The sequence below is a fragment of the Saccoglossus kowalevskii genome, chromosome 20 (genome assembly GCF_978046115.1).
Source record: "Saccoglossus kowalevskii chromosome 20, keSacKowa6.1, whole genome shotgun sequence".
Classification (NCBI taxonomy): Eukaryota; Metazoa; Hemichordata; class Enteropneusta; family Harrimaniidae; genus Saccoglossus; species Saccoglossus kowalevskii.
This window is the reverse complement of record NC_140660.1, coordinates 2,280,771-2,293,698: the sequence shown is the minus strand read 5'-3', so window position 1 is coordinate 2,293,698 and position 12,928 is coordinate 2,280,771. Positions and strand designations below refer to the sequence as shown.

The following is a 12,928-nucleotide window of genomic DNA, read 5'->3' as shown; positions in this document are numbered from 1 at the left end:
ACATACTATGCCATGACTTATAACTTGTTCCTATAGATTTGATAGCCTAGGCGCAGTGAATACATCTACGATATACGTCTCAGATATTGAATTTGCTTTACTTCTGAAATTAAAATAAAATATTGAAATTAATACATTACATCTGTTCTATTTTTATAGAAGAACCTTCCCAAATAAAAAAAATTCTAAAATTTAAAAATATAAGAGGTAGTCACTAAACCATGTACTTTCACACTCAAGCAAGAGAATAGACATGTTGGTGAACTAGCCTTGCACTGTGAGTGTTTTATTGTTTACACTCCAATTTTTTCACAAATAAAAAAATTAAAAAAAAAAGAACTGCAGACCACACTTCTTTATATTTTTTAGTGGGCAAGCCATGTTTCCACATACAAAAATACACATAATATTTTTATTTAATTTATTTTATTTAAAAAAAAAAATTTAGAAGCAAACAATACAACGACTAGATTTGGTGTTACAGTTTGCTCCCAATTCATACTGGAATATTGCCAGCAATAATTAATAAAGCTTGTTCAGAAAACCATTTATTCCCGACATCATATTCAATGGCTAGTTCTCAGAATCTACAACAGTAAATAAATAAACAGAAATCATTTTGATGCGTGGTTTTTAGATGACACTGCCATATCGCACAGATATTCAACACCACCATATCGAATTTGGATTTGGACCATACCATTTCAAGCTGCAGGGTGTCTAAACAATGACTCAACAAACAATAAACACATCTCCCACCCACCACACAAATTTTAGCCACAATTGAACAACCAAGAAAGCAACAAATATCAGGCTGCATCTTGAAAACAACGAGATACCACATTACAACCAGTCATTACAAACATGAAATCCTCCACCCCTCCCAGTACACCCTACAGCATTAATGGTTCCATATACTCATTTGCATCTATGTACACCAAGCTTAGCCAATAGATGCACCTGACTCATCAAACTTTTGACCAACCACTCATTCTAAATATAGTGGAGTGAGGGCGCTATTTACTAATGAGAGGAATCTTTTAAACGAATTAAACAGATCTAATATTACAAGCAGTGAGTATCTAGTTATGCTATAATTAGAGAAGGTATACAATTCTCTCACCTGTAAACATACTATAGCATGACTTGTAACTTGTTCCCATAGATTTGATAGCCTAGGCGCAGTGAATACATCTACGATATACGACTCAGATATTGAATTTGCTTTACCCCGGTAGTTCTGAAATTAAAATAAAATATTAAAATTAATTCATTAATATTACAAGCAGTGAGTATCTAGTTATGCTATAATTAGAGAAGGTATACAATTCTCTCACCTGTAAACAAACTATGCCATGACTTATAACTTGTTCCTATAGATTTGATAGTCTAGGCGCAGTGAATACATCTACGATATACGTCTCAGATATTGAACTTGCTTTAGTTCTGAAATTAAAATAAAATATTAAAATTAATTCATTACAATTCTAATATTACAAGCAGTGAGTGTCTAGTTATGCTATAATTGGAGAAGGTATACAATTCTCTCACCTGTAAACATACAATGGCATGACTTGTAACTTGTTCCCATAGATTTGATAGCCTAGGCGCAGTGAATACATCTACGATATACGTCTCAGATATTGAATTTGATTTACCCCGGTAGTTCTGAAATTAAAATAAAATAATAAAATTAATTCATTAATATTACAAGCAGTGAGTATCTAGTTATGCTATAATTAGAGAAGGTATACAATTCTCTCACCTGTAAACATACTATGGCATGACATATAACTTGTTCCCATAGATTTGATAGCCTAGGAGCAGTGAATACACCTACGATATACGTCTCAGATATTGAATTTGCTTTACCCCGGTAGTTCTGAAATTAAAATAAAATATTAAAATTAATTCATTAATATTACAAGCAGTGAGTATCTAGTTATGCTATAATTAGAGAAGGTATACAATTCTCTCACCTGTAAACATACTATGCCATGACTTATAACTTGTTCCTATAGATTTGATAGCCTAGGCGCAGTGAATACATCTACGATATACGTCTCAGATATTGAATTTGCTTTACTTCTGAAATTAAAATAAAATATTGAAATTATTTCATTACATCTGTTCTATTTTTATAGAAGAACCTTCCCAAATAAAAAAAATTCTAAAATTTAAAAATATAAGAGGTAGTCACTAAACCATGTACTTTCACACTAAAGCAAGAGAATAGACATGTTGGTGAACTAGCCTTGCACTGTGAGTGTTTTATTGTTTACACTCCAGTTTTTTCACAAATAAAAAAATTAAAAAAAAAAGAACTGCAGACCACACTTCTTTATATTTTTTAGTGGGCAAGCCATGTTTCCACATACAAAAATACACATAATATTTCTATTTAATTTATTTTATTTAAAAAAAAATTTTTAGAAACATAACAATACAACGACTAGATTTGGTGTTACAGTTTGCTCCCAATTCATACTGGAATATTGCCAGCAATAATTAATAAAGCTTGTTCAGAAAACCATTTATTCCCGACATCATATTCAATGGCTAGTTCTCAGGATCTACAACAGTAAATAAATAAACAGAAATCATTTTGATGCGTGGTTTTTAGATGACACTGCCATATCGCACAGATAATCAACACCACCATATCGAATTTGGATTTGGACCATACCATTTCAAGCTGCAGGGTGTCTAAACAATGACTCAACAAACAATAAACACATCTCCCACCCACCACACAAATTTTAGCCACAATTGAACAACCAAGAAAGCAACAAATATCAGGCTGCATCTTGAAAACAACGAGATACCACATTACAACCAGTCATTACAAACATGAAATCCTCCACCCCTCCCAGTACACCCTACAGCATTAATGGTTCCATATACTCATTTGCATCTATGTACAACAAGCTTAGCCAATAGATGCACCTGACTCATCAAAATTTTGACCAACCACTCATTCTAAATATAGTGGAGTGAGGGCGCTATTTACTAATGAGAGGAATCTTTTAAACGAATTAAACAGATCTAATATTACAAGCAGTGAGTATCTAGTTATGCTATAATTAGAGAAGGTATACAATTCTCTCACCTGTAAACATACTATAGCATGACTTGTAACTTGTTCCCATAGATTTGATAGCCTAGGCGCAGTGAATACATCTACGATATACGTCTCAGATATTGAATTTGCTTTACCCCGGTAGTTCTGAAATTAAAATAAAATATTAAAATTAATTCATTAATATTACAAGCAGTGAGTATCTAGTTATGCTATAATTAGAGAAGGTATACAATTCTCTCACCTGTAAACAAACTATGCCATGACTTATAACTTGTTCCTATAGATTTGATAGTCTAGGCGCAGTGAATACATCTACGATATACGTCTCAGATATTGAACTTGCTTTAGTTCTGAAATTAAAATAAAATATTAAAATTAATTCATTACAATTCTAATATTACAAGCAGTGAGTGTCTAGTTATGCTATAATTGGAGAAGGTATACAATTCTCTCACCTGTAAACAAACTATGCCATGACTTATAACTTGTTCCTATAGATTTGATAGTCTAGGCGCAGTGAATACATCTACGATATACGTCTCAGATATTGAATTTGCTTTACTTCTGAAATTAAAATAAAATATTAAAATTAATTCATTAATATTACAAGCAGTGAGTATCTAGTTATGCTATAATTAGAGAAGGTATACAATTCTCTCACCTGTAAACATACTATGGCATGACATATAACTTTTAGCCCTAGGGGGGGTCAGTCTAGCCACAGTTGAAATCTTTTAAAATATTATTCCACAGGTAGTGATGCAGCTTTAGTTCTGAAATTAAATCATTTTATTAAAATTAATTCATTAATATTACAAGTAGTGAGTATCTAGTTATGCTATAATTAGAGAAGGTATACAATTCTCTCACCTGTAAACATACTATGGCATGACTTGTAACTTGTTCCCATAGATTTGATAGCCTAGGCGCAGTGAATACATCTACGATATACGTCTCAGATATTGAATTTGCTTTACCCCGGTAGTTCTGAAATTAAAATAAAATATTAAAATTAATTCATTAATATTACAAGCAGTGAGTATCTAGTTATGCTATAATTAGAGAAGGTATACAATTATCTCACCTGTAAACATACTATGGCATGACATATAACTTGTTCCTATAGATTTGATAGCCTAGGCGCAGTGAATACATCTACGATATACGTCTCAGATATTGAATTTGCTTTAGTTCTGAAATTAAAATAAAATATTAAAATTAATTCATTAATATTACAAGCAGTGAGTATCTAGTTATGCTATAATTAGAGAAGGTATACAATTCTCTCACCTGTAAACATACTATGCCATGACTTGTAACTTGTTCCCATAGATTTGATAGCCTAGGCGCAGTGAATACATCTACGATATACGTCTCAGATATTGAATTTGCTTTACCCCGGTAGTTCTGAAATTAAAATAAAATATTAAAATTAATTCATTAATATTACAAGCAGTGAGTATCTAGTTAAGCTATAATTAGAGAAGGTATACAATTCTCTCACCTGTAAACATACTATGCCATGACTTATAACTTGTTCCTATAGATTTGATAGCCTAGGCGCAGTGAATACATCTACAATGAACGTCTCAGATATTGAATTTGCTTTACTTCTGAAATTAAAATAAAATATTGAAATTAATTCATTACATCTGTTCTATTTTTATAGAAGAACCTTCCCAAATAAAAAAAATTCTAAAATTTAAAAATATAAGAGGTAGTCACTAAACCATGTACTTTCACACTCAAGCAAAAGAATAGACATGTTGGTGAACTAGCCTTGCACTGTGAGTGTTTTATTGTTTACACTCCAGTTTTTTCACAAATAAAAAAATAAAAAAAAAAGAACTGCAGACCACACTTCTTTATATTTTTTAGTGGGCAAGCCATGTTTCCACATACAAAAATACACATAATATTTCTATTTAATTTATTTTACTTAAAAAAAAAAAATTTAGAAGCATAACAATACAACGACTAGATTTGGTGTTACAGTTTGCTCCCAATTCATACTGGAATATTGCCAGCAATAATTAATAAAGCTTGTTCAGAAAATCATTTATTCCCGACATCATATTCAATGGCTAGTTCTCAGGATCTACAACAGTAAATAAATAAACAGAAATCATTTTGATGCGTGGTTTTTAGATGACACTACCATATCGCACAGATATTCAACACCACCATATCGAATTTGGATTTGGACCATACCATTTCAAGCTGCAGGGTGTCTAAACAATGACTCAACAAACAATAAACACATCTCCCACCCACCACACAAATTTTAGCCACAATTGAACAACCAAGAAAGCAACAAATATCAGGCTGCATCTTGAAAACAACGAGATACCACATTACAACCAGTCATTACAAACATGAAATCCTCCACCCCTCCCAGTACACCCTACAGCATTAATAGTTCCTATACTCATTTGCATCTATGTACAACAAGCTTAGCCAATAGATGCACCTGACTCATCAAACTTTTGACCAACCACTCATTCTAAATATAGTGGAGTGAGGGCGCTATTTACTAATGAGAGGAATCTTTTAAACGAATTAAACAGATCTAATATTACAAGCAGTGAGTATCTAGTTATGCTATAATTAGAGAAGGTATACAATTCTCTCAACTGTAAACATACTATAGCATGACTTGTAACTTGTTCCCATAGATTTGATAGCCTAGGCGCAGTGAATACATCTACGATATACGTCTCAGATATTGAATTTGCTTTACCCCGGTAGTTCTGAAATTAAAATAAAATATTAAAATTAATTCATTAATATTACAAGCAGTGAGTATCTAGTTATGCTATAATTAGAGAAGGTATACAATTCTCTCACCTGTAAACATACTATGCCATGACTTATAACTTGTTCCTATAGATTTGATAGTCTAGGCGCAGTGAATACATCTACGATATACGTCTCAGATATTGAACTTGCTTTAGTTCTGAAATTAAAATAAAATATTAAAATTAATTCATTACAATTCTAATATTACAAGCAGTGAGTATCTAGTTATGCTATAATTGGAGAAGGTATAGAATTCTCTCACCTGTAAACATGCAATGGCATGACTTGTAACTTGTTCCCATAGATTTGATAGCCTAGGCGCAGTGAATACGTGTACGATATACGTCTCAGATATTGAATTTGCTTTACCCCGGTAGTTCTGAAATTAAAATAAAATATTAAAATTAATCCATTAATATTACAAGCAGTGAGTATCTAGTTATGCTATAATTAGAGAAGGTATACAATTCTCTCACCTGTAAACATACTATGGCATGACATATAACTTGTTCCTATAGATTTGATAGCCTAGGCGCAGTGAATACATTTACGATATACGTCTCAGATATTGAACTTGCTTTAGTTCTTAAATTAAATCAAATTATTAAAATTAATTCATTAATATTACAAGCAGTGAGTATCTAGTTATGCTATAATTAGAGAAGGTATACAATTCTCTCACCTGTAAACATACTATGGCATGACTTGTAACTTGTTCCCATAGATTTGATAGGCTAGGCGCAGTGAATACATCTACGATATACGTCTCAGATATTGAATTTGCTTTACCCCGGTAGTTCTGAAATTAAAATAAAATATCAAAATTAATTTATTAATATTAAAAGCAGTGAGTATCTAGTTGTGCTATAATTAGAGAAGGTATACAATTCTCTCACCTGTAAACATACTATGGCATGACTTGTAACTTGTTCCCATAGATTTGATAGCCTAGGCGCAGTGAATACATCTACGATATACGTCTCAGATATTGAATTTGCTTTACTTCTGAAATTAAAATAAAATATTGAAATTAATTCATTACATCTGTTCTATTTTTATAGAAGAACCTTCCCAAATAAAAAAAATTCTAAAATTTAAAAATATAAGAGGTAGTCACTAAACCATGTACTTTCACACTAAAGCAAGAGAATAGACATGTTGGTGAACTAGCCTTGCACTGTGAGTGTTTTATTGTTTACACTCCAGTTTTTTCACAAATAAAAAAATTAAAAAAAAAAGAACTGCAGACCACACTTCTTTATATTTTTTAGTGGGCAAGCCATGTTTCCACATACAAAAATACACATAATATTTCTATTTAATTTATTTTATTTAAAAAAAAAATTTTAGAAGCATAACAATACAACGACTAGATTTGGTGTTACAGTTTGCTCCCAATTCATACTGGAATATTGCCAGCAATAATTAATAAAGCTTGTTCAGAAAACCATTTATTCCCGACATCATATTCAATGGCTAGTTCTCAGGATCTACAACAGTAAATAAATAAACAGAAATCATTTTGATGCGTGGTTTTTAGATGACACTGCCATATCGCACAGATAATCAACACCACCATATCGAATTTGGATTGGACCATACCATTTCAAGCTGCAGGGTGTCTAAACAATGACTCAACAAACAATAAACACATCTCCCACCCACCACACAAATTTTAGCCACAATTGAACAACCAAGAAAGCAACAAATATCAGGCTGCATCTTGAAAACAACGAGATACCACATTACAACCAGTCATTACAAACATGAAATCCTCCACCCCTCCCAGTACACCCTACAGCATTAATGGTTCCTATACTCATTTGCATCTATGTACAACAAGCTTAGCCAATAGATGCACCTGACTCATCAAACTTTTGACCAACCACTCATTCTAAATATAGTGGAGTGAAGGCGCTATTTACTAATGAGAGGAATCTTTTAAACGAATTAAACAGATCTAATATTACAAGCAGTGAGTATCTAGTTATGCTATAATTAGAGAAGGTATACAATTCTCTCACCTGTAAACATACTATAGCATGACTTGTAACTTGTTCCCATAGATTTGATAGCCTAGGCGCAGTGAATACATCTACGATATACGTCTCAGATATTGAATTTGCTTTACCCCGGTAGTTCTGAAATTAAAATAAAATATTAAAATTAATTCATTAATATTACAAGCAGTGAGTATCTAGTTATGCTATAATTAGAGAAGGTATACAATTCTCTCACCTGTAAACAAACTATGCCATGACTTATAACTTGTTCCTATAGATTTGATAGTCTAGGCGCAGTGAATACATCTACGATATACGTCTCAGATATTGAACTTGCTTTAGTTCTGAAATTAAAATAAAATATTAAAATTAATTCATTACAATTCTAATATTACAAGCAGTGAGTGTCTAGTTATGCTATAATTGGAGAAGGTATACAATTCTCTCACCTGTAAACATACAATGGCATGACTTGTAACTTGTTCCCATAGATTTGATAGCCTAGGCGCAGTGAATACATCTACGATATACGTCTCAGATATTGAATTTGCTTTACCCCGGTAGTTCTGAAATTAAAATAAAATATTAAAATTAATTCATTAATATTACAAGCAGTGAGTATCTAGTTATGCTATAATTAGAGAAGGTATACAATTCTCTCACCTGTAAACATACTATGGCATGACATATAACTTTTAGCCCTAGGGGGGTCAGTCTAGCCACAGTTGAAATCTTTTAAAATATTATTCCACAGGTAGTGATGCAGCTTTAGTTCTGAAATTAAATCATTTTATTAAAATTAATTCATTAATATTACAAGTAGTGAGTAACTAGTTATGCTATAATTAGAGAAGGTATACAATTCTCTCACCTGTAAACATACTATGGCATGACTTGTAACTTGTTCCCATAGATTTGATAGCCTAGGCGCAGTGAATACATCTACGATATACGTCTCAGATATTGAATTTGCTTTACCCCGGTAGTTCTGAAATTAAAATAAAATATTAAAATTAATTCATTAATATTACAAGCAGTGAGTATCTAGTTATGCTATAATTAGAGAAGGTATACAATTATCTCACCTGTAAACATACTATGGCATGACATATAACTTGTTCCTATAGATTTGATAGCCTAGGCGCAGTGAATACATCTACGATATACGTCTCAGATATTGAATTTGCTTTAGTTCTGAAATTAAAATAAAATATTAAAATTAATTCATTAATATTACAAGCAGTGAGTATCTAGTTATGCTATAATTGGAGAAGGTATACAATTCTCTCACCTGTAAACATACTATGCCATGACTTGTAACTTGTTCCCATAGATTTGATAGCCTAGACGCAGTGAATACATCTACGATATACGTCTCAGATATTGAATTTGCTTTACCCCGGTAGTTCTGAAATTAAAATAAAATATTAAAATTAATTCATTAATATTACAAGCAGTGAGTATCTAGTTATGCTATAATTAGAGAAGGTATACAATTCTCTCACCTGTAAACATACTATGCCATGACTTATAACTTGTTCCTATAGATTTGATAGCCTAGGCGCAGTGAATACATCTACAATATACGTCTCAGATATTGAATTTGCTTTACTTCTGAAATTAAAATAAAATATTGAAATTAATTCATTACATCTGTTCTATTTTTATAGAAGAACCTTCCCAAATAAAAAAAAATTCTAAAATTTAAAAATATAAGAGGTAGTCACTAAACCATGTACTTTCACACTCAAGCAAAAGAATATACATGTTGGTGAACTAGCCTTGCACTGTGAGTGTTTTATTGTTTACACTCCAGTTTTTTCACAAATAAAAAAATTAAAAAAAAAGAACTGCAGACCACACTTCTTTATATTTTTTAGTGGGCAAGCCATGTTTCCACATACAAAAATACACATAATATTTCTATTTAATTTATTTTATTTAAAAAAAAAAATTTTAGAAGCATAACAATACAACGACTAGATTTGGTGTTACAGTTTGCTCCCAATTCATACTGGAATATTGCCAGCAATAATTAATAAAGCTTGTTCAGAAAACCATTTATTCCCGACATCATATTCAATGGCTAGTTCTCAGGATCTACAACAGTAAATAAATAAACAGAAATCATTTTGATGCGTGGTTTTTAGATGACACTACCATATCGCACAGATATTCAACACCACCATATTGAATTTGGATTTGGACCATACCATTTCAAGCTGCAGGGTGTCTAAACAATGACTCAACAAACAATAAACACATCTCCCACCCACCACACAAATTTTAGCCACAATTGAACAACCAAGAAAGCAACAAATATCAGGCTGCATCTTGAAAACAACGAGATACCACATTACAACCAGTCATTACAAACATGAAATCCTCCACCCCTCCCAGTACACCCTACAGCATTAATGGTTCCATATACTCATTTGCATCTATGTACAACAAGCTTAGCCAATAGATGCACCTGACTCATCAAAATTTTGACCAACCACTCATTCTAAATATAGTGGAGTGAGGGCGCTATTTACTAATGAGAGGAATCTTTTAAACGAATTAAACAGATCTAATATTACAAGCAGTGAGTATCTAGTTATGCTATAATTAGAGAAGGTATACAATTCTCTCACCTGTAAACATACTATAGCATGACTTGTAACTTGTTCCCATAGATTTGATAGCCTAGGCGCAGTGAATACATCTACGATATACGTCTCAGATATTGAATTTGCTTTACCCCGGTAGTTCTGAAATTAAAATAAAATATTAAAATTAATTCATTAATATTACAAGCAGTGAGTATCTAGTTATGCTATAATTAGAGAAGGTATACAATTCTCTCACCTGTAAACAAACTATGCCATGACTTATAACTTGTTCCTATAGATTTGATAGTCTAGGCGCAGTGAATACATCTACGATATACGTCTCAGATATTGAACTTGCTTTAGTTCTGAAATTAAAATAAAATATTAAAATTAATTCATTACAATTCTAATATTACAAGCAGTGAGTGTCTAGTTATGCTATAATTGGAGAAGGTATACAATTCTCTCACCTGTAAACATACAATGGCATGACTTGTAACTTGTTCCCATAGATTTGATAGCCTAGGCGCAGTGAATACATCTACGATATACGTCTCAGATATTGAATTTGCTTTACCCCGGTAGTTCTGAAATTAAAATAAAATAATAAAATTAATTCATTAATATTACAAGCAGTGAGTATCTAGTTATGCTATAATTAGAGAAGGTATACAATTCTCTCACCTGTAAACATACTATGGCATGACATATAACTTTTAGCCCTAGGGGGGGTCAGTCTAGCCACAGTTGAAATCTTTTAAAATATTATTCCACAGGTAGTGATGCAGCTTTAGTTCTGAAATTAAATCATTTTATTAAAATTAATTCATTAATATTACAAGTAGTGAGTATCTAGTTATGCTATAATTAGAGAAGGTATACAATTCTCTCACCTGTAAACATACTATGGCATGACTTGTAACTTGTTCCCATAGATTTGATAGCCTAGGCGCAGTGAATACATCTACGATATACATCTCAGATATTGAATTTGCTTTACCCCGGTAGTTCTGAAATTAAAATAAAATATTAAAATTAATTCATTAATATTACAAGCAGTGAGTATCTAGTTATGCTATAATTGGAGAAGGTATACAATTCTCTCACCTGTAAACATACTATGGCATGACTTGTAACTTGTTCCTATAGATTTGATAGCCTAGGCGCAGTGGATTCATCTACGATATACGTGTCAGATATTTAACTTGCTTTAGTTCTGAAATTAAATCAAATTATTAAAATTAATTCATTAATATTACAAGCAGTGAGTATCTAGTTATGCTATAATTAGAGAAGGTATACAATTCTCTCACCTGTAAACATACTATGGCATGACTTGTAACTTGTTCCCATAGATTTGATAGCCTAGGCGCAGTGAATACATCTACGATATACGTCTCAGATATTGAATTTGCTTTACCCCGGTAGTTCTGAAATTAAAATAAAATATCAAAATTAATTTATTAATATTACAAGCAGTGAGTATCTAGTTGTGCTATAATTAGAGAAGGTATACAATTCTCTCACCTGTAAACATACTATGGCATGACATATAACTTGTTCCCATAGAATTGATAGCCTAGGCGCAGTGAATACATCTACGATATACGTCTCAGATATTGAATTTGCTTTAGTTCTGAAATTAAAATAAAATATTAAAATTAATTCATTAATATTACAAGCAGTGAGTATCTAGTTATGCTATAATTAGAGAAGGTATACAATTCTCTCACCTGTAAACATACTATGGCATGACTTGTAACTTGTTCCCATAGATTTGATAGCCTAGGCGCAGTGAATACATCTACGATATACGTCTCAGATATTGAATTTGCTTTACCCCGGTAGTTCTGAAATTAAAATAAAATATTAAAATTAATTCATTAATATTACAAGCAGTGAGTATCTAGTTATGCTATAATTAGAGAAGGTATACAATTCTCTCACCTGTAAACATACTATGGCATGACTTGTAATTTGTCCCCATAGATTTGATAGCCTAGGCGCAGTGAATACATCTACGATATACGTCTCAGATATTGAATTTGCTTTAGTTCTGAAATTAAAATAAAATATTAAAATTAATTCATTACATCTGTTCTATTTTTATAGAAGAAGCTTCCCAAATAAAAAAAAATTCTAAAATTTAAAAATATGAGAGGTAGTTACTAAACCATGTACTTTCACACTCAAGCAAGAGAATAGACATGTTGGTGAACTAGCCTTGCACTGTGAGTGTTTTATTGTTTACACTCCAGTTTTTTTCACAAATAAAAAAATTAAAAAAAAAGAACTGCAGACCACACTTCTTTATATTTTTAGTGGGCAAGCCATGTTTCCACATACAAAAATACACATAATATTTCTATTTAATTTATTTTATTTAAAAAAAAAAATTTAGAAGCATAACAATACAACGACTAGATTTGGTGTCACAGTTTGCTCCCAAT

At 31.6% G+C, this 12,928-nt stretch overlaps 3 long non-coding RNA genes across 3 annotated transcripts; all 3 read right to left on the bottom strand.

The window, feature by feature from the left end:
• Positions 1–3,110: 3,110 nt before the first annotated feature.
• Positions 3,111–4,060, bottom strand: LOC146729879 (uncharacterized). The gene is made up of 3 exons (XR_014927803.1): positions 3,953–4,060; positions 3,744–3,855; positions 3,111–3,226 (listed from the first exon to the last, which is right to left on the bottom strand). It is a non-coding gene; the product is annotated as an uncharacterized LOC146729879 (long non-coding RNA).
• A 5,744-nt stretch (positions 4,061–9,804) lies between these two features.
• On the bottom strand, positions 9,805–11,474 carry LOC146729877 (uncharacterized). The gene is made up of 2 exons (XR_014927941.1): positions 11,372–11,474; positions 9,805–9,984 (listed from the first exon to the last, which is right to left on the bottom strand). It is a non-coding gene; the product is annotated as an uncharacterized LOC146729877 (long non-coding RNA).
• On the bottom strand, positions 10,735–11,277 carry LOC146729878 (uncharacterized). Its single transcript, XR_014927900.1, has 3 exons — positions 11,163–11,277; positions 10,949–11,065; positions 10,735–10,843 (listed from the first exon to the last, which is right to left on the bottom strand). It is a non-coding gene; the product is annotated as an uncharacterized LOC146729878 (long non-coding RNA).
• Positions 11,475–12,928: the final 1,454 nt, after the last annotated feature.